The sequence below is a fragment of the Leiobunum rupestre genome, chromosome 3 (assembly GCF_980474605.1).
Source record: "Leiobunum rupestre chromosome 3, qqLeiRupe1.1.hap1, whole genome shotgun sequence".
NCBI classification, from domain to species: domain Eukaryota; kingdom Metazoa; phylum Arthropoda; class Arachnida; order Opiliones; family Sclerosomatidae; genus Leiobunum; species Leiobunum rupestre.
In genome coordinates, this window is record NC_143386.1 from 14,547,793 (window position 1) to 14,569,579 (window position 21,787).

Here is a 21,787-nt window from a genome sequence, read left to right on the forward strand (position 1 = left end):
AAACCGCGGCCATTGTTAGGACATGGTTCACCATGGACAGTATTATTGTAGCTAGTTTTTACCATTAAAAATAAAACTACGAGCGTAAAGAAAAAAAATGCCCATTTGTTTTGAACATTTAAGCCTCGTCAAGAACCGCTAAAATTAGGTGACCGCCATTTTTTTTGTTTACAACTAATTCTCCTTGCGTTTAGGTCGTTTTAGGTGATATTATTCCAACAGAGGCCGCCAATACACTTTCTCGTACCTGTATCTACTGTCCTTGGTTAAGCATTATCAGTTAACTTAAAGCACTGCCAACTTGCTTAGAGCCATCTGGAAGTGAAGTTCACCACTGCTGGAAATCAGACCGTACCCTTATTTAGTACTGATGCGTGGGGGAGTGAAATGGGAGATGGAAATCATAGAAATCTCATAGGTAACTAGAATGCTGCCGTGTAACTGGCAAATGGACCAAACGCCGTGGCAGACGTTTACCAGATCTCAGCCAATCAGAGCTCAAAGAGTGGTTCTGCCAAGAATTTAATGTCACCAGAGAGAATGACGTCTCCTAGCTCCCGCGATAGTAGCGGAACCGAGGAGGAGGATTATTATCCTCCTTGGCGGAACCACTCTACGGCCTCTCATTGGCTGAAGTTTCAAAACGAACTGGCGACAAGCTCGGCCGTAGGCGGCAGCATTCTAGTTACCTATGAGATTTCTATGATGGAAATCGATAAGTTATATAAAAATAGATATAAAATATATTTATATTAATTATTTATTTCAAGGTTCCAGCATTTGCCGGCTAGGTGACTTTCTATTAACTGAAATTGCATGGCTTTGTGAACTGTGAAGAGTATGTAACGTCGCATAATTAAAGTTGGCCATAGATTCGTCCGTAACTTTGACCACGGGGAGAGTTTCGTTTGGCCGACCACAAAATACACGTAACGCCGACTGTCCATTTGGCCGACTTCTCAGTCCCCCCCCCAGCGCTCGAGCGAAGTCAGGCGCCAATACTTTGTATACATTGCCCGTTCTATAATTCCACCTAACACGAAAGACATAGTATAGGACAGGCTATAGTATAACAGTCGGTCAAATGGGCTGCTCATTTGGCCGACCTGAATTTCGGCTAGAAGAGTAGTCGGTCAAATGAGCAGTCGGCCAAATGAGGAGTAGGCCAAATGAGGAGTCGGCCAAATTCACTAGAGTCCGACACCGATGCTTGCTAAAGTAACAGTGGCGGATGCAGTGGGGGGGGGGGGCACCCCACCTTTGACGTATAAGATTTGCATGTGATTTGATTTTATGTTATTACACTTATATCTCAAAATGTCATTTGGCGCCCATTTGAGTTTTTCTGAATCCACCACTGCAGCGACCATAGAAATCTCACAGGTAACTAGAATGCTGCCATGTAACTGGCAAATGGACCAAACGCCGTGGCAGACGATAGCCAGATCTCAGCTAATCAGAGCTCAAAGAGTGGTTCTGCCAAGAATTTAATGTCACCTAGCTCCCGCGATAGTAGCGGAACCAAGGAGGATTATTATCCTCCTTGGCGGAACCACTCTACGGCCTCTCATTGGAGCTATTCCAAGTGCCAAAAATTGACCCCTTATCCGCGATTAATTCAATGGGGCTTATTGCTGGGAGCAGCGTTGCCAGGCAGAAATGATATTGCAAAGACAACAGAGTGTATTAAAACAGAAGTCTCGTAGCCTTCTTCAATGCAACTGGAATATTTAATATTCTTTGGTTTGTTTTAATTGTGTCAGTAATGGCTTGAATTTACGCGTATACAGATTATTTTGACCACTATGAGGCAAGTTAAATTATTTTTTTTGAATGCTTGCATTTTTGCCGTTTTATTTCCATCGAAGGGCTTTAATTAGAAAACGAAATATGATATCGCAATATAATTTTTGAAAACCAAGGCTTAATAATCAGTTTTTTTTAACCAATGAAGTTAAAACAGATAATTTTATGTAGAGTGGAACCGGCGACGAACTAAAAAATATTGAATATTTTTAATACTTTTGGTTATTTAATAAAAAAAATTTATTGCTGAAAATGAAAGAGCACCCATTAGTTATAATAATAATAGTAATGTAAAACTATCTGAGAAATAATATTATTTGTTCTCTTTGCCATAAGGCTAGCTCTTTTTGTATAGTTACAACTGTATTTTACGTTAATGGTTTCAATTTGTGGGGCCGGTCTAAGCAAATACTAAGTTTTAAAATAAATATTTAAATATATAAACTTGTAAAAATTTGTCTTGAAAGTTCAAAAATTTGTCTTGAAAGTTCAAAAATTTGTCACGAAAGTTCAAAAATTTGTCACGAAAGTTCAAAAAGTTGTCACGAAAGTTCAAAAAGTTGTCACGAAAGTTCAAAAAGTTGTCACGAAAGTTCAAAAAGTTGTCACGAAAGTTCAAAAAGTTGTCACGAAAGTTCAAAAAGTTGTCACGGAAGTTTAAAAAGTTGTCACGGAAGTTGTTTTGATACATACATAAATATGTGTTGATACATACATAAATATGTGTTGATACATACATAAATGTGTTGATACATACATAAATGTGTGTTGATACATACATAAATGTGTTGATACATACATAAATGTGTTGATACATACATAAATGTGTTGATACATACATAAATGTGTTGATACATACATATATATGTGTTGATACATACATATATGTGTTGATACATACATATATATATGTGTTGATACATACATATATATGTGTTGATACTCACATATATGTGTTGATACATACATAAATGTGTGTTGATACATACATAAATGTGTGTTGATACATACATAAATGTGTGTTGATACATACATAAATATGTGTTGATACATACATATATGTGTGTTGATACATACATATGTGTTGATACATACATATATGTGTGTTGATACATACATATATGTGTGTTGATACATACATATATATGTGTTGATACATACATATATGTGTTGATACGTACATATATGTGTTGATACGTACATATATATGTGTTGATACTTACATATATATGTGTTGATACGTACATAAATATGTGTTGATACGTACATAAATATGTGTTGATACGTACATAAATATGTGTTGATACGTACATATATATGTGTTGATAGGTATATATATATGTGTGTGTTGATAGGTACATATGATATATGTGTGTTGATAGGTACATATGATATATGTGTGTTGATAGGTACATATGATATATGTGTGTGTTGATAGGTACATATGATATATGTGTGTGTTGATAGGTACATATATATATGTGTTGATAGGTACATATATATATATATATATAAGTATTGATAGGTACATATATGTGTTGATAGGTACATATACCCATACCAAAAAATAAATTGGCTTTTAGTTTGTATTTAGTTGGTATACACATTTTAGTTGGTATTAAGTTGGTTTTAAGTTGTCAGCATTTTTCAATAAACTAGTTAAAGGGGTAATAAGTGGATATTAAGTTGGCAGTATGGTTTTAGTTGGTAATAAGTTGTTTTTATGTATGGTATTAGTTGGTATTTGTCCCAAATACAAACTTAAAACCAAGTTCCTAGACCACTTAATTTTTGGTAAGGGTATATATATGTGTTGATAGGTACATGTATAAGTAAATATATATATAAACACGCATATATATGTATGTATAAACACATGTATGTATGAATAAGTGTTTATACACCCTTACCAAAAAATAAGTGGTCTAGGAAATACTTTAAGTTAGTATTTGGAACAAATACCAACTTAAAACCAACTAAATACCAACTTACATATAATATGTAACTTTCTGACCACTAAAAACCCACTAAAATTACCAACAAAAAAGTATTTTCCCATCAACTTAATAACAACTTATTACCCCTTCAACTAGTTTATTGAAATATTTGAACCACTTGAGCCTACTTAAAACCAACTTAATGTCAACTAAAATGTGTATACCAACTAAAATCCAACTTATTTTTTGGTAAGGGGCATATATACATATAAGTAAATTAGATTCAGTAAATGATCATCTCTTAATTTAAATAAAAAAGTAGACTATAATTGATCACCTTGAACTGTACTGCACGCTTAACCGAAAATCAAAATTTGTTTAATCCTATTGAGAAATATAATACCACAATTTTTAGAAAAGATAATGATTTGTTTATGAAGTGAAAGCTCTATCTAATATGTAATTTTAATGAGAAATTTTTATTATAAATGATTTAATTTAATTTGATATTATGGCTAATGAGATATACCTTTAATGTGACTTAAGTTTACTGTTTAATGCACACATCCTCTTTGAAATCCATATGCTACAATATGATCACCCTGTGTTATAACTTGCTGGTGCAACTTTCTGTACAGTTTTATGGCACATTAAATCAATTTAATTCAATATGCAAACACTCACACACACACACACACATATACCTATATATATAATTATATGCCTAAAGCATATACACATATATACTCGCATTCACATATACACATACTCACACATTCTCATTAACACATACTCACACATTCTCATTAACACATACTCACACATTCTCATTAACACATACTCACACATTCTCATTAACACATACTCAAACAAATACCAACTTAAAACCAACTAAATACCAACTTAAAAACTACTTAAAACCAACTTAAAAACTACTTAAAACCAACTTAAAAACTACTTAAAACCAACTTAAAAACTACTTAAAACCAACTTAAAAACTACTTAAAACCAACTTAAAAACTACTTAAAACCAACTTAAAAACTACTTAAAACCAACTTAAAAACTACTTAAAACCAACTTACAAATAATATGTAATTTTCTGACCACTAAAAACCAACTAATTACCAACTTAAAGAAAAAGGATTTTCCCATCAACTTAATAAAAACTTATTACCCCTTTAACTAGTTTATTGAAATATTCTGACCACTAGCCAACTTAAAACCAAATTAAGGTCAACAAAAATGTGTGTACCAACTAAATACCAACTAAAATCCAACTTATTTTTTGGTAAGGGGGCAGCAGGGAGCATTCCAAATAGGGGGCACCAAGTTCAGTGGAAGACAGTGCTATCCCCTATTGAGCATCTATGCCAATAGCTAGACCAGATAGAGTAAAATAAATTTCGCGTTCTTACTAAAAACTAAGGTATACCAGTTTCCATAGTTTTTAAACTATTACCAACTGTAATAATGAATCAAATATTAATAAAACATGCATGATCTAGCTAAAAAGCGCCTAATTAAAAAAAATTGAAACTAACTCACTGCATTTAGTAAGTTTTTGTATTCCTTGTAGATAATTAAATATAAAAAATTCAGGTTTATTTATTTCACATGAAATTATTATTTGATTTAATAATCAATTCTTTGTAATTTAAATCAGTGACTTATGCCATAAATCTTGTCCCTGAAACAATTAGACTCTTCTATTGACATTGACCAATCTCAAAACTTATTTTTTATGCAAAACATGTAACATTACAGTATTTTTCCCAGCATGGTTATTTAATTACATTTTTGACTCAAACTAAGAATGAATTCAGGTACCTAAGAATGTAGGATCATAGCATTTTTATCTAGTACCACTTCACATACTTTGTGGCAAAAGTTTATCTGCTTTTTAGTTACAAAACACAAACATGGATGTGGATAGATGTAGGCCTACAAAACAATGTGATAAAAATGTAAAGCAAAGCATGCAAGGATTGGGGTTTAGAACCTCGGGCTGCTGTCCCTTAAAGGCTAACGCCCACTCGGACTGATGGAGGCCACGTAGAATCTACCTTAAATTTAGCATTTCGCACACATATGCCCCTTACCAAAAATAAGTGGTCTAGGAAATTAAGTTGGTATTTGTTCCAAATACCAACTTAAAACCAACTAAATACCAACTTACAAATAATATGTAATTTTCTGACCACTAAAAACCCACTAAAATTACCAACTTAAAGAAAAAAGTATTTTCCCATCAACTTAATAACAACTTATTACCCCTTCAACTAGTTTATTGAAATATTTGAACCACTTGAGCCTACTTAAAACCAACTTAATGTCAACTAAAATGTGTATACCAACTAACTACCAACTAAAATCCAACTTATTTTTTGGTAAGGGCCAGCCCACTAGCGTTGCCCTTCAATTAGATTATAGCTTGATAAATGGTCATAGTTTTTAGTAATTAACATCTTACCAGAAGCCTACTTGTAAGGGATAAATCCTACATAGTTAATTGTCTTTTATCTCTGTGGAAGCCCTTATTGGTCTAGTGATTGAGATTTTTTACTTAATCTTAAAATTAACTTGGAAATCTCAAAATCTGGGTGGAAATCACTGCTAAAATCTCGAATTAATTGAAGGATTTCTAAAATCACTGTACCCAAAATTTGCCGGCGTTAGGCATTAGACTCAGTGAGATGTATAGAACCGTGAAACTAAAGAAGCTTAAATTACTTCATCCAGTAATAATATTGTCCCGCAATACAAATCGGTAATAATTGGGAAAAATATGTTGAGTATCTGGCAGCCCTAAATCAGTGGATTGGTTCATTATGGTCGACCATCAGCTCGAGTTATGTCATCAACCTAACCCTTTTAAATAACATATAACAAGTATGAAATATCTTTGGTCGTTATTTATACATATATAAAAATGTTTAGCTCCTAAGTTCTAATAAATTTTACAGTTAGCTGCAGAGCAGTTAAATAAATTAATTAATAAGTTTGAAAGATGAAAATGTCACTTAAAATAAAAATAATTTAATGGACAATTACTGCGGCCTTTTGTACAACTTTTGGCCGTCCACATTCCCATAAATATATTTCACACAAATACATATAATAAATACATAAGTTAGCTGTTGTTAGCACATTGTTGTCCAGCACTTATAAAATAATATTTTGATTACCATAATAATAATATTATAAATAAATATAATAATTTAAACCTCATGTAAACATGGTTGAGAGTAAACTTTTCCAACTCTTAAACCATCTGTAGGCGTCATATTGGAAATTACTTTTAACTATTAATTTTTTTTCCAACTTACTAACATCGCTATAGGGCTATCGAATGGCACCAATGAAAACTGTATGCAGGAAAGCTAATTTAATTATGTTCTGCGTCACTCCCCTTACCAAAAAATAAGTTGGCTAAAAAATATTTAAACTTGGTTTTAAGTAGGTTTTAAGTTGGTATTTGAGACAAATACCAACTTAAAACCTACTTAAAACCTACTTAAAACCAACTAGAAGTAGACTTAAAACCAACTCTGATTTTGCTTAATGGAGGCAACTTAAAACCAACTTAAAACCAACTTGAAACTTGCTTAATAAAGACTACTTAAAACCAACTTAAAACTTACTTAATAAAGACAACTTAAAGCCAACTTGAAACTTACTTAGTAAAGACAACAACATGTTTAGTGGGTGGCCTACCACCAGGGTATTTGCACTGCAGGCAAGTCAATATAAAGGCGGACTGACAGAAGCAAACCTAGGCCTTTAAACCACTTAACAACTACTAAAATATACATATACATACTCCCTTTAAAACTATATATTAAGGGGGGTGCAAAAGCGGCGAAATACCCCGGGCGCTATTTTCTCTCGCTACGCCTCTGCTGGAACAACACTAGTCACAAGCATGAAATGTGCCCGAAATATTCTGTTAAAGAGCGACCCTTGGACGGATCGTTACAAAGTACCCTCGTAGGTTCTTAGAAATATAAATACGTTCTTTGCATATTTGGACGAGCATAGTTATTTAGTAGAAAAATATTCGTCAAAACATTTTAAACCTTCTCGCGATACAAGCACAAACTTAAAGCCAACTTAAAACCAACTTAAAACCAACTTAAAAATAATATGAAATTTTCCGACCACTTAAAACCAACTAATTACCAACTTAGAAAAAATAAGAATTTTCCAGCCTACTTAAAACCTACTTAAAACCAACTTATTACCCCTTTAACTAGTTTCTTGAAATATGCTGGCAACTTGAGCCTACTTAAAACCAACTTAATATCAACTAAAATGTGTAAACCAACTAAAAGCCAACTAAAAACCAACTTATTTTTTGGTAAGGGGATCCTATCCTTTCCTTCAACTAAATATTAAATTCTTACAATTTTTTTTAAATATTACCAAAATTTGGCTTCTTTTAAACACTGTCTGAATAGTAGTTAATGCTACACTGAGATAAAAATTTAGAGGCTTCATCCTTAAGGAAGTCCTTTATAAACTTTGGATTTTAATATTTTTAATCTTATTAATTATTAATAAATTTATTTGAATTCATAATTAATAATTCATTTACTTATTATTAAAATTTTTGAGTGCTTTTAATTCTAAGAACAGCATTAACTGGTATCATTACCAATTTATATGTTACCTCTTTTTGCACGACGCAATAACAAGATGGTACATAGGTTGAAGAATTGAGTTTTTTAATAGAAATTAGTTCATTTCTATTAATTGATTTGATTCGCGATATAGTGAAATTATCTAGTGACTAATGTTAAGACTAGTGACACATAATCTCTTATTGTCCCATTGCTTTTAAAATATATGGTGCTTTAGAACCATAAATGAAAAACAAAACCAAAAACAAACAGAAGTTGGTTGCATTAAATCAAATTATATTTTTGAACAGAGTTTTATTTTTAAAAATGCAGTTCAAAATAAATATTGGAAACCTATTTAGCGATGTAATTTTAACATTTACAATTTTTAATTGAAAAATTTTAGGGTTTTGCCAGTGGTGACCCTGAATAAGAGAACCAGAACTTGCATCCAGTGTTAAAGGAGGTGGCTGATAATTGATGATCCCCAAAGCAAGTTGAAATGTGTCGGACCCCTAGTTTTCTAATTAATTTTCCCACATTTAAACTTAACAAAGTTTTTTTTCATTTCCTCAATTAAAACCTGCATATCCCTTACCAAAAAATAAGTTGGTTTTTAGTTGGTATTTAGTTGGTATTCACATTTAAGTTGATATTAAGTTGGTTTTAAGTGGTGAGCATATTTCAGTAAACTAGTTAAGTTGGTAATAAGTTGGTGGGAAAATGCCTTTTTCTTTAAGTTGGTATTTAGTTGGTTTTTAGTTGGTATTTAGTTGGTATTCACATTTAAGTCGATATTAAGTTGGTTTTAAGTGGTGAGCATATTTCAGTAAACTAGTTAAGTTGGTAATAAGTTGGTTTTAAGTTGGTGGGAAAATGCCTTTTTCTTTAAGTTGGTTTTTAGTGGTCAGAAAATTACATATTATTTTTTAAGTTGGCTTTAAGTGGTCTTTATTAAGTAAGTTTTAAGTTGGCTTTAAGTGGTCTTTATTAAGTAACATTTTAAGTAAGTTTTTAGTTGGTTTTAAGTTGGTGTTAAGTTGTTTTTAAGTAGGTTTTTAGTTGGTATTTGTCTCAAATACAAACTTAAAACCAACTTAAATAGTTCTTAAACCACTTATTTTTTGGTAAGGGATGACTTGCATTAAATTTACTCTCATAAATTAGATAAATAGGTTTCGTGTTGAAATTAAAAATAACTGTCACTAGAGAGATTTATCACCCCACAATTATAACCTGGTCATAATTTTATATGCTAAAAGGATTTTTTTTGTAGAATAAAATGAATACAAATTTAGCTATTGATTATATTGACATATAAATTGTTCAAAGATATTACTGAAAGTATGCGTAAAATATATATACTAATTTTCTTTGCCATTGGGCCTAGATCCGCTTTGACCTTGCATATAATACACATACCAAATGTGTATTGTACGAAATTAGTTTCTCCTATAGAGTAAACCAAACACAATAATAGGTATGCCTTTATGCACAATATCTCAATAGAAGACATTTTAATGAGATCTTAAGTTGACTGGAAAGAGAAACTCTAATTTAATAATTCTAGCTACTTGTGCAAATTAATTTAGTAAAGAAAAGTAAAAGACAACGAAAGTTAAATTGTGCACAAAAAAAATTATTTAAAATATTTTTGTGCACATTTTAACTGTCTTTTCTTTTACTTTTCTTTCCTAAAGAGAAACTCTTATATATTCCTTTAATTTTTGAAAACATAAAAGCAAGATGCATATCAAAGTTGACTTTACAAGGCCAAAAACACTTGGAAAAGCTTTGCATCGTATTCATGCTAACTTTTCCCATGTATAAAGTTGGTGATGCTAATTTTGTTTAAAAGAGAAACTCTTATATATTCCTTTAATTTTTGAAAACATAAAAGCAAGATGCATATCAAAGTTGACTTTACAAGGCCAAAAACAATTGGAAAAGCTTTGCATCGTATTCATGCTAACTTTTCCCATGTATAAAGTTGGTGATGCTAATTTTGTTTAAGATAGTATAGTGTGTGAATATTCTAAATTTCTTACATAGGTAAAATTGAATGATATGCATGGCTTAACAAAGAGGAAATATTTAATCCACCCTTCCTTCCGTAGAATGAAAATTTATTTCATTGTAAATTTTTGTCACTTTTTGTGATGGTTATACATGTTCATGTGATATGCTTTCTTATTTAGTTTTTACATGATTAGGGCCATTTTGCATGTCCGTCATTTTTTTTCTATAGTAAACTTACTGTCACCAAAGAAAGCTAGATTTTCACTTAATAGCTTTCTATCTACTACAGAGAGCCTCCCTCTACTCTTTTTAGATATTGCATGCACCTGGTAGTAAGTTTGTATCTAAAATTTATGCCTGTTGTTAAATAAGCTTTTAAATTTTATAATGATTCACTACTTGATTTGAACTTTTATGGAATCAGAGCTAAAAATAAGAAGTATTTTGCCTAACCTGCTCGATAAATTGACAACAATTCACTTGTTGTCATTACGTTAAAAATTTATTTGATTTGAGATTGCCAAATTGTTTGAGTAAGTGCCAAAGATTAGAAACAAATTCAGAATGAAAAATTAGATTTTATTGGATTTTCTTAAAATATTACCATATAATAATTACAAGTTATTATTGATTCAATTTCAACATTAAGAAGTTCAGAGTTAACTAATTACTAAACTATATTACTACCAGACTATAATAAAACTTTTTTGAGTACTCGTAGTTGAGAACTTTACCTAAATTTACTCAACTCATTTATACCCTAACTACACTAGCCTCTTGGGGCTTAACTTCGACAATTTAAGTTACAAAATTTCAAATTTCCCCAATAATAACCAGGAATAAAAAATGGCAATAAACTTTCTTGACTTTATCACTTCATATCGACATTCTTTTTCACACTTGCTCCCAGATTAAATTAATAAATCAAAGTCTTTAACACAAATATCATACACAGAAAAAAGTTCAAATCCAAATAGTTCATTAACACATTTAAAACCGTACAAAAATCATGAATACTTCTCTACTCAGAGCACAAACAATTAAATTATTTAAAATACTTAAAGGAAAAGTCCAGGTTGGATAAAACTTGGATCTATTTGAAAGATCATGTTTAAATATACTCAAAAATATCAGTCGTAAAATTGTATCTTTTTTAATGACGAGAATTTAATTATTAAACGAGCCAAATTTACCCGCCAAGCGATCTGCCATTTGGTTTAGCGGTGACGTTTTAGGACTTAAATCACGCGCTGTTCGCGCTATCACAGCGCTCTGTTCCCTGCGCGTGCTTGCGGAGGGATGGCGAAAGAAAATGGCAGCTCGCTTGGCGGCTAAATTTCGCTCGTTTATAAATTAATTTCTCGTCATTATTTAAACATGATCTTTCAAAAAGACCCAAGTTTTACCGAACCTGGACTTTTCCTTTAAATAAGCTAAGTTATTCCACCGATTACAGTTTGATATAACCATTAGTTAAAAATTTATTATTATTATTTTAACCTAAAAACCTATCAAAATTAGTTTCATAAGCACAGAAATATGTCTTAAAAACTTTGTTAGGATCTTCGACCCATGGTGGCATGGCTTGGTGAATCCGTATGGAATGAAAATTGTGTTTGTAAAAACTAACTTTTTAGTTTTACTGCAAATTTTTGCTACATTTCTGCCTTTATTGTAATTTTGGTACATTTTGAGAGCATAAGCATAACAAGATCATTTGCAGAGTTTATGGCAAAGGCAAACTTTTGCATCCATACGAGATGTGCCAAGTTTTTCCTAGTTAATATTTCACTCAAGATATTATAGAATGTAGGTACTCTTTCAATAAAATGACAGCAGTAATTTTTTTTATTATGACACCTTATTGATGGACAAAATGTAAGATTGAGGTCATCAGACTAAATGTTAACCTAGTCTTAGTGCCACTTCTCTAAATGGGGTTCTTAAAATCTTAGAATCTGCTATGAGTGGTAAATAACTTATTTTAAGAACATTAGCTGGCTTATCCCAATTTTACCTGGTCATTATGAAACCTAAAATTAGATAGCTGTAGTTTAAAGGGCAAGGCAAGTGGCGGGGCATAGGGAAGAAGAATTTTTTTCGATAGGAGAAAATTTATACAGGGTCATGTTAGTCTTCCCACTGTTTTTAAATTTACGAGACTGGGCATACCAGCTAGCAATTAGGATAATAGTTTTTTGGATTTTGAGAGATATTGGGTAAAACCCAGCGTAGAGAGCAAAACACAGCAGAAAAAAATATAGGGGAACATTTATAAAGGTTTGAGAGCCATAACATACAACGTTACAATAGCTAGTTAATTTTTATTTGACTTATTTAAAGGCATAAATTGCATTTTAGAGAATTCAGTGAAGAGCAATTGGAACCCGTATCTGTAATTGTAGCAGCTATATTATTGGTTATGCAGACTAAAAAAAATAAACTGTAAATGAACCAATTGTATAAACTAGTAGTAATTTGTGTATTGTCGTAACAAATGATCAACTATCTGTGGCCTGTCCGAATGATTATTATTGAATATTCTGAATAATGCTGTGCAGTCTGTCAAAAAATAATTCCCAAAGATAATCTTATTTATTCAACTGTGCAACTGTTTTTAAGATCAAGCATTATTAACTCCCAAAGTAAATTTTAGGTATTATAATTAATAAGTGTTTGCTGGTAATGTAATATAATGTAAAGTGATTTTGATGTTTAACTGATACCTATTTTATTGATATGGTAACTCAATACTGGTACAGAGTTATAACCAATAATCAAGAAGCCAAAAACCTCTCATAGCAGCCAATGTTAAATATGTTAAAGTAAAAAGTTGTTAGATATTACAACCCATGTGTTCCCGTATTTGGATATTATTAGGTTTTAAAACTCCCATAAAAATGGTATCAGCATTTTCCATGAAATAACTATAATTTTGTTTTCGCCTCTAGGATCGTCGTTGATGATGATTCAGCTAAGCAACTCAAGCCATGCATTTAAAAAAAACCACACTGGAGTGAAGATTTGTCAATTGCGACTCCAAATTTTCCAAACACTTCATACTCCCTTTAATATAATACCAGAAGCTCAAGTTTAAGACATATACGCCCCCTGTGAGAGCAGTAGGTATATACCATGGGAAGAAGGGGTAAAAAGTGTAAATGGGGTTTTCTAACTGCAATATACCGCGTTCAAGGTTGAGAAATATCTGCATAAGTAATGTTTTAAAGTATACAATGAAGTTGTAACGAAAAAGATAAACATACGTAAATTAACTTTTCTTATGTGAAGAAGTTAAAACACAAATTCCTGTTGAAAAGAATGTTAATAAAGCAACTTGAATGCAAGCAATGCTATAGAATCTCCGAAATCTAGGATGTAATTAGACATCTTTTGAAAAAGGTATTAACAAACTGAATAGTTAAATTACAAAGATCATGACAAATTTATCTCTAGACTGCATTTATATTATTTATAAATTGTTGTTTATATTGGTTCTATTGTTGTGTCTAACAAGATTATATTATTTTCGTATGATATTTAAGGATCACACCAGTATTTGAAAAAAAATTGGAAGATATGACTGATCATACTCTAGAAAATGGTTAATTTCAAATGCCCGTGTGGCCTATTAAATAACATTAGTAGTGCCACAGAATCATTGGAAGTATAATTTAACTTTATTAAGGATTTAACATTTAGAGGTTCTCTGACAGTGCTTCCGAAAGTTTCCTCGAACCAGAAAATTATTCAACAACTTTGTAAATTCTAAGAGCAAAGATGGATTTTATAGTACTTGTGGATTCATTTGTTAAAAGCTGAGAGCACCGATGGTGCTGCAAATACTTTGGCGTGCCTACTGGTTTCAATGGTAGAAAATTCTGAAAACCTGTGTTGTCCAAAGAACTAAAAGTCCTTTTTAGAATTTCTATCTAAAGATTTGGCAGTATAAGCAATTTTTCCATGTAGTCAACTCTAGGACTTGTTAGAGAAATTGAACAATGGATTGCAAATAAGGCAACATCCTGATCAATTGAAACTTTAGCAATGGAATGTCCAGTGTTGCATGACTTGATTTGGAATGAAAATTTTGAGTCATATGCCTTTGAATCTAAAACGCTTATTTCTAACAAATCCAAAGCTTGTTTCCCGCAGGATGTGTCAAAGGAAGTAGATTTGGCAAATCCTCAAGATAATTTAGCTGAAAGCAGTGATAAATTAGCATGCATTCGAGGAATCTCAAAGAAATGCAAAGGGGGAGTTTTTGTAGTGGATAAGTCAGCAAATGACAAATCTTATTCGAAAGATTTTTCCGCAAAGCATTCCACACTTGCGCCAGGGATATTTACGATCTATTTTTACGGAAAGCATTCCACACTTGCGCCAGGGATATTTACGATCTATTCCAAGCATGTTAAAGATGTTTTCCTTTGTTATACTCATTATTTTGAAGATTTAAATTTTTGAAGCTATTTCAGTAATTGTGTTAAGTAAATAGTGTATCGTAATTTTAGTTTTATAAGCTGCATGCTCCCAAAATAACTGAGTTAAGTTTTTCATGTTGACAGCATGAAGAAAATAGCTAAATAGCCAAGTTATAGAAGTTGGGTTAATCATTGACCTCATTAACAGGGAATTTTAAATTGCAATACTATAGTAAAATTTGAAACATTTTTAACAGTGAACTTAGGGAAATACAATAATTTAGGGTAATGCTTATAGCGCCGTATATCCAAAACTGCATTCATATTTTTGTTTGAAATTCAGATATAGTAGTTTAAAAAAAAAACAAATGTGTATACAATTTGGCAATAATTTCTTAACCTATGGTGACATCATTGTATTTATGATCCCAGAAAAAAAAATTATTATTATTGAAATACATGCCAGCACCATTTTTAACTAACCAAATTGCATGAAATGTTTAGTAAATATATTTTAATAGGTTGATATAACTAGTGTAAGCTGAATGTTAGGTGAGATTCTTCAATGTTTATATACATATTTTTTCTTTCAGGCGTTTGTTATGGTTTTCAAGCTTCGCATAAATCTGAATTGGTGAACATACAGTTTTCTATACTGAGGACAAGATTTTATCATTGTATGAATAATTGTTTTTCCTAGACTTTTAACATGCATAGGATGTGCTCCATTAATATAAGCATACTCTTAGTCTTTTTCTAAGTTTTTTCCCACTGTGTACGAGCTTGGATTACGATAAATCTCAGCATATACAGCACCCTCACATATCATGTGCACCCCAAAAAATTCCATGGACTACAACATGCCCTAATTATATCCTATAAATTATCAGAAAATACAAACTTATGTTTAAGACAATCTTTCTTATAAGAAATCATTTTCTAGCATTCAAAATAATTAATATTCTACTACCTGTTACTAGTTGAATTTTCGCTTTTTAATGTTGTATATTTGACTTCATTTGTAGGTCCACGTGTTCTTGTTTATGATTTTGCTTGTGGGCTACAAGAATATTGTCTAAACAGAGACCCTTCCTTTTTTAAAAATACAAAGTTTTTAATAGATAGGTTACATTGGAAGAATCATTCTGGTATTTCTCTGTAATTTAAAAAAATCTTATTATTTCATATTACAACAATTTATTGTTTTAGGGCGCTCTATTGGTTTTTGTCTAGACAAGTATATTCAATATCGAACATTAAACACACAAATCAATAAACAGATTAATTCTTCACTGAAAAAATAAAGCATATTTTGAGATTCATGAATGAAAAAAATTTTATGATTCATGGCCAACTGTACTTATATTCCCATAACAGAAGGAAGAAACCAAATCAAAGAAATATTTTTTACCTCCTTATTATGTCTATTGATATTCATAACATATCCATCTGGTAGTGAATTAACTATGTTAACTTGATAAAGAATTTTGTGGGTTGCAAATATAACTGGATTATGATCTTGGTGGAGTTGTTCATTTGTTAAACTATTCAAAACTTTTAAATTGTGTGTTGGTAAAAATAAGAAAAGTAGAAATTACTGATTTCTAATAGTTTTTTTTATTTTTCAGGTAAATAGAGTATCATGGACGTTTAAAAATTTGTCACACTCAATTTCAAGATGGGTGCATTTGAAGCCCATTGCTGTAGCTAATAATATGGCCTGTGCAAATCTGAATGCCTAAAATCAAGATCTTTGAAGATTACATTAGTTCATTTATCAAGGAAATAATAATCATCATCCAGAGGTCCCAAATATCTATAACATTGTCCACCGTTTTAACATTTTATTTACTTGGTTGTCAACAAACGCTTTAATTTTTACTTTAGTATGATTACTGTAAAAATTTAATAAAATAGAAAACTTAAAAAATAAATAAGCGTATGGTATAATAAAAAACTTTGACAAAATTGTTTTCGCGCAGTTGTAAATACTTTATACCAATGAATAAAACTTAATCTCTCTTAATTAAATCGTATCTTTTATTATGAACCCTATATGCTTTACTTCAAACTACACGTCAAGATATAATCGTCAGTTGTGGAATGCCATTTCATCTGAAGACATTATACCTCTTGATGACATTCCTGAGTCACTTATTCTTTAAGGTATTTACACTATTCCCAGCCTATCGCTAAATTATATGGGATCCCCCTTATAAAAATAACAGTAGTTTTTTCCCACGTGGTTTTTTTGTTTTGGACAATGACTATATCTGCCAACCCCTAATGGTATATTCACTGGTAACCACTCTTAAAGGTTTTTATCTTACTTTCCCCTATCCTTACAATGTATATTATGTTCCTCTAACTAGCCCTACCAATTCATTAATACCAGAAATTCATGTTTGAATGTGCATTTGGCTTATTTCCTGTAAATGAATTGTATTTAAAATTTATAAAATAATGTATTTATTTTTTCCTCTTAAAACTTTTTTAAAGGCCTTAAATCATACATTTTTTCTGATATGGTTTTCTTTACACCATTCTCTGCAGACTGCTGGTAACCTTCATCCGGTTTGGAGTCAAAATTATTTTTGTATTTAATTTAATTTATCGCCTACTTAGCAGATGAAATTCCATCAGCTTATGAATCACTTCTCACGATATTTGGATGTCCATTGGATATCATAATTAAAAATCGATTTGGATGTGTTTGTATATCATTAGAACATCTGAAGGGGATTAGTGTTTACATTTATTTTATAATTTAATTTTATATATTTAATACATTTAATAACTGTTTGTATAAACTATGAATCATTGGCTAGCTCTTACAAAATAATAATAATAATGTCTTTATTTGCCTTGGCAGAAAGAAGAACTGTTTTACAATGAGGTTCCGTGTGTATTAAATTACAATATAAATTACCTGAAATAGGCAATCAAATACTTCTTACATAATTAGCTATTTCAGTTTTAAAAGAGTTCAGACTAGTAATAATTTTTAGTTTGGTTGGTAATTTATTCCATATTTGTTTTTCTAAATATTGCACATTTTTTTACATTTTACTTTTCACAGTGAAACCGTACCTGTCGGTTCTTGTCATGTGGTAATGCGAACAAGCGTCATTAAAGATAGTTAAAATATAGTCTGGAAAAATAATATCTATTGTAATAGAGATAGAGAGAGTTGGGATCTTCGTCGTTCCCAGATTGACTTAAAGATAGGGACTATTTTGGCTTCTTTCCATAGGTTTGGGAAACGATTTGTTTCAAAAGATAGATTTATAATTGTGGCCAGGACTTGAGATATTGTTTTAGCAGAGATACCGTCAGTAACTCTTGCGGTACTATTTTTTAGTTTCTTGATATAACACATGATAAGTCTTCTCGTTTACTTTTTCAAAGCTAAATTGAGGAAATATTGAAGGGATAATTTCATTGTTATCAGAGATTGATAAACTGCAATGGTTAAAAGCTTCAGCAACATCAAAAGGTTCAGTTATATGTACATTATTTACACTTAAGGTTACTAGCATACACCAATATGGAGCCTTTGGGTTGTTAACGTGACACCAATTGTGAAGTTGTATTGGAAGGTGTTTCTTTCTCTGTCTTTACGGATTATTTTATACCCATCAATTTCCACCAAAGAGTCACTATTTTCGTTACTTAGCCAGGTTTCAAAATAAGTAATGTATCGTAGTTATTAGATCGGACTATGTTAATCACATCACCAAAGTGTTTCTTCAAACTTCGTACATTTACCTGGGCAATATGTAGTCCTTTCGGTTTTTGCATAGGGTCCCTGGGTGATTATTGGGGGAGACAGTCATATTTCTAATCTTTCTTTTTGTCTTAGAAAATTTACTGTCTCCCCCAATATACACCTGTACTCAAAAACCAAAAACCGAAAGGACTGCATATTGCTCAGGTAAATATATGAAGTTTGAAAAAACACTGATGAAATAATTTAAATTTAAGCTTAATTAAGGATCACTAATCATTTATAATATGAGTTTATTTTTGTTTATAATGCTTCCGTATTCTTCAGAATATCTTAACTTTAACTACCCAAAGGCGAATAAACAAAACTAAATATAAAAAAATACTGTTAGTTTATAAACAAGTTATTTCAAATTCCCGCCTGTAATCATCAAAAATTGTAGATTTCCCTAAATGGGAATTAAAGCCAAAATTAAATTAACTTAGCATTCATAAACGAAATTGTAGGGCACGTCAATGAAGTAGTTAAATTTATATACAAAGAAAAGCATTTAATCGTCAAATTAAGTTTAAGCGCGATCCTAAAATTTGAAATTTCAGCGGGAAATTTGAATTCGGGAAAATGTATTAACGAGTTAAATTGGCTTCATTTTTAGCTATTTATCTAAATCAAACTCACACTGAGATTAATATCGATAAAAACCCAAAATATTTATAAAAAAAGTAGTTTTTACTAGATTTTTTTAAAATTTCAGTTATACTTTCATCTCAAACCAGTAGATTACGTTATTTATTTAGTTTACATTCAATATTATTCTTTTTAAAGCAGTTTAACCATTGGAATTCAAAATTCCCGCCAAGATTTTAAATTCGCGGATAGCTTAAATCTGCATTTAATAAAGTCTTAGGATCTCTAATTACTTTAGTAAATTGGGTTAGTTGGAAACATTTTTTATCGTTTCCGTAAATCGCGAAATTTCGCCCTTTTCGATGGTAACAATTTCTGTGGAAAATTTACAATTCCTTTAGTTTACAGCACTAAATAATATAAACTAAATAGTTTATAGGTTAAAGAAATATAAATAAAAAATTAAACTGCTAGAAAATTGCAATTAAAAATTGGATAAACGCCTGTAATTTCGTTCTTCACGCATTGCATAGACGTGTCGAGTGAAGCTCGCTACCAGTGTTAAGCTTAGTGTTGCCTTCGCTATAGGACCCCTGTAAAGTTGTCACTTTTGCCGCATTTCGCTGCTCGAGAAGAAGTTGACATACACGTACTTTCAGCGAAATTTCGCGTTTTAGAAAAACGATAGATACGACTGCGGCTATTTCAGCTCATCTATAAATTGTTAATATGTATTGCAAAAGAAATAGTTCAATTTTTTTAATTAAAATTATAAAATATCAAGGAATTATAACCAAAATGGTTATTAATTTAATTAAGAATTGTGTAAAATTAATCTTGGAAAATGATTACGTTTCATATCATTAGTATAATGATAACAATAATAACGAAATATTTAATTCATCAATTACGTACACGCAGTTTCAAATGCATAACAAGCACATTCAATCAGCATCTATTTTGCAATCAGTAACAATTACTTTTTCGTTTATTGGTATTCAATTACCTATAAATCGCATGTAGTCATTATACTTGACGCGTTATTTATATATTAAATTATAAGTTAATTAGTTTTCAATTATTTATATCTACCAATATAATACCAACTATAAACAGTTACTTGTTCAATTGTAAATTAATTGGGCTAGTTTGAAGCCTTTCTATCGTTTTCCTAAAACGCGAAATTTCGCTGAAAGTACGTGTATGTCAACTTCTCCTCGAGCAGCGAAATGCGGCAAAAGTAACACCTTTACAGGGGTCCTATAGCGAAGGCAATACTAAGCTAAACACTGGTAGCGAGCTTCACTCGACACGTCTATGCAATGCGTGAAGAACGAAATTACAGGCGTTGGTCCAATTTTTAAATGCTATTTTCTAGCAGATTAATTTTTTATTTCTACTTCTTTAGCCTAAAAACTATTTAGTTTATATTATTTAGTGCTGTAAATTTTCCACAGAAATTTATTACCATCGGAAAGGGCGAAATTTCGCGATTTACGGAAACGATAGAAAATATTTCCAACTAACCCAATTTACAAAGGTAATTAGAGATCCTAAGACTATTAAATGCAGATTTAAGCTACCCTCGAAATGAAAATCTTGGCGGGAATTTTGAATTCCAATGGTTAAACTGATTTAAAATTAATAATATTGAATGTAAAACTAAATAAATCACGTCTAGTCTACGGGTTTGAGATGAAACTATAAGCGAAATCTTGTAAAAACTCTAAAACGCGAAGAAAGAAAATATTGGAGGATCGAACAGTTTTATTTGTAAAACCTCAATGAGAGGTATGGTTGTTGTTAAAAGTTGAAAATAAAAGTTCGGGCTAGACTACTTTTTTTCTTAAATATTTTGGGTTTTTATCGATATTAATCTCAGTTTGAGTTAAATTTAGATAAATAGCTAAGATATTCTGAAAAATACGGAAGCATATTATAAACAAAAATAAACAGTAATATTATAAATTAGGATCAATTACAAATTTTAGTGATCCTATAATTAAGCTTAATTTAAATTATTTCATCAGGAAAAGCATACCATCGGAAAATAATATTTATTTCGTAAGAGTTTTGCATGCAACCAATGAGTCAGTTTATACTAACAGTTATGAAATGTATTAAATATATAAAATTAAATTATAAAATAAATGTAAAAATAAAAACTATAATTACCCAGCAAGCACTAATTATTCATTCATAGAATATCCCATGCATATCTAAAAAACACATCCAAATCCATTTTTATTTATGATATCCAATGGATATCCAAAAATCGTATGTAGTAATTCATAAGCTGCTGGAATTTTGTGATGCCAAAAATTCCCCTTTAATTGCCAATTAAATATCGAAATTAACGCATTAAAAACCGAATTTAGGAGTTTCACAGGGTGTGGACATAGCAATTTGTAGGGTTGTTGGATTAGTGGTTTCAGGCAATTGAGTCGGTTATCAAGTGTTAATTTTTTTTCGAGTATTCGAGTCCAGTAATCGAGTACTTGATAAAGGGGAAAATTTATCTTATTCGAGTTGAGTAACTTAAAAAAACCTTGAGTAATAATTTTAATGAGTCAGGTTATCGAGTACTTGATTAGAAGCTGGTTTTATTCAAGTAATTATGAAATTAA

The 21,787-nt window shown here is 30.9% G+C and overlaps 1 long non-coding RNA gene across 4 annotated transcripts; it reads left to right on the forward strand.

The window, feature by feature from the left end:
• Nucleotides 1-1,579: 1,579 nt before the first annotated feature.
• On the forward strand, nucleotides 1,580-16,799 carry LOC149949544 (uncharacterized). Of its 4 annotated transcripts, none has more exons than XR_016479820.1 (5): nucleotides 1,580-1,810; nucleotides 8,770-8,867; nucleotides 13,334-14,253; nucleotides 15,400-15,483; nucleotides 16,435-16,799. It is a non-coding gene; the product is annotated as an uncharacterized LOC149949544 (long non-coding RNA). The 4 variants fall into 4 exon arrangements; XR_016479819.1 differs by having other exon boundaries at nucleotides 8,770-8,855; XR_016479821.1 differs by having other exon boundaries at nucleotides 8,770-8,855; nucleotides 13,334-13,508.
• Nucleotides 16,800-21,787: the final 4,988 nt, after the last annotated feature.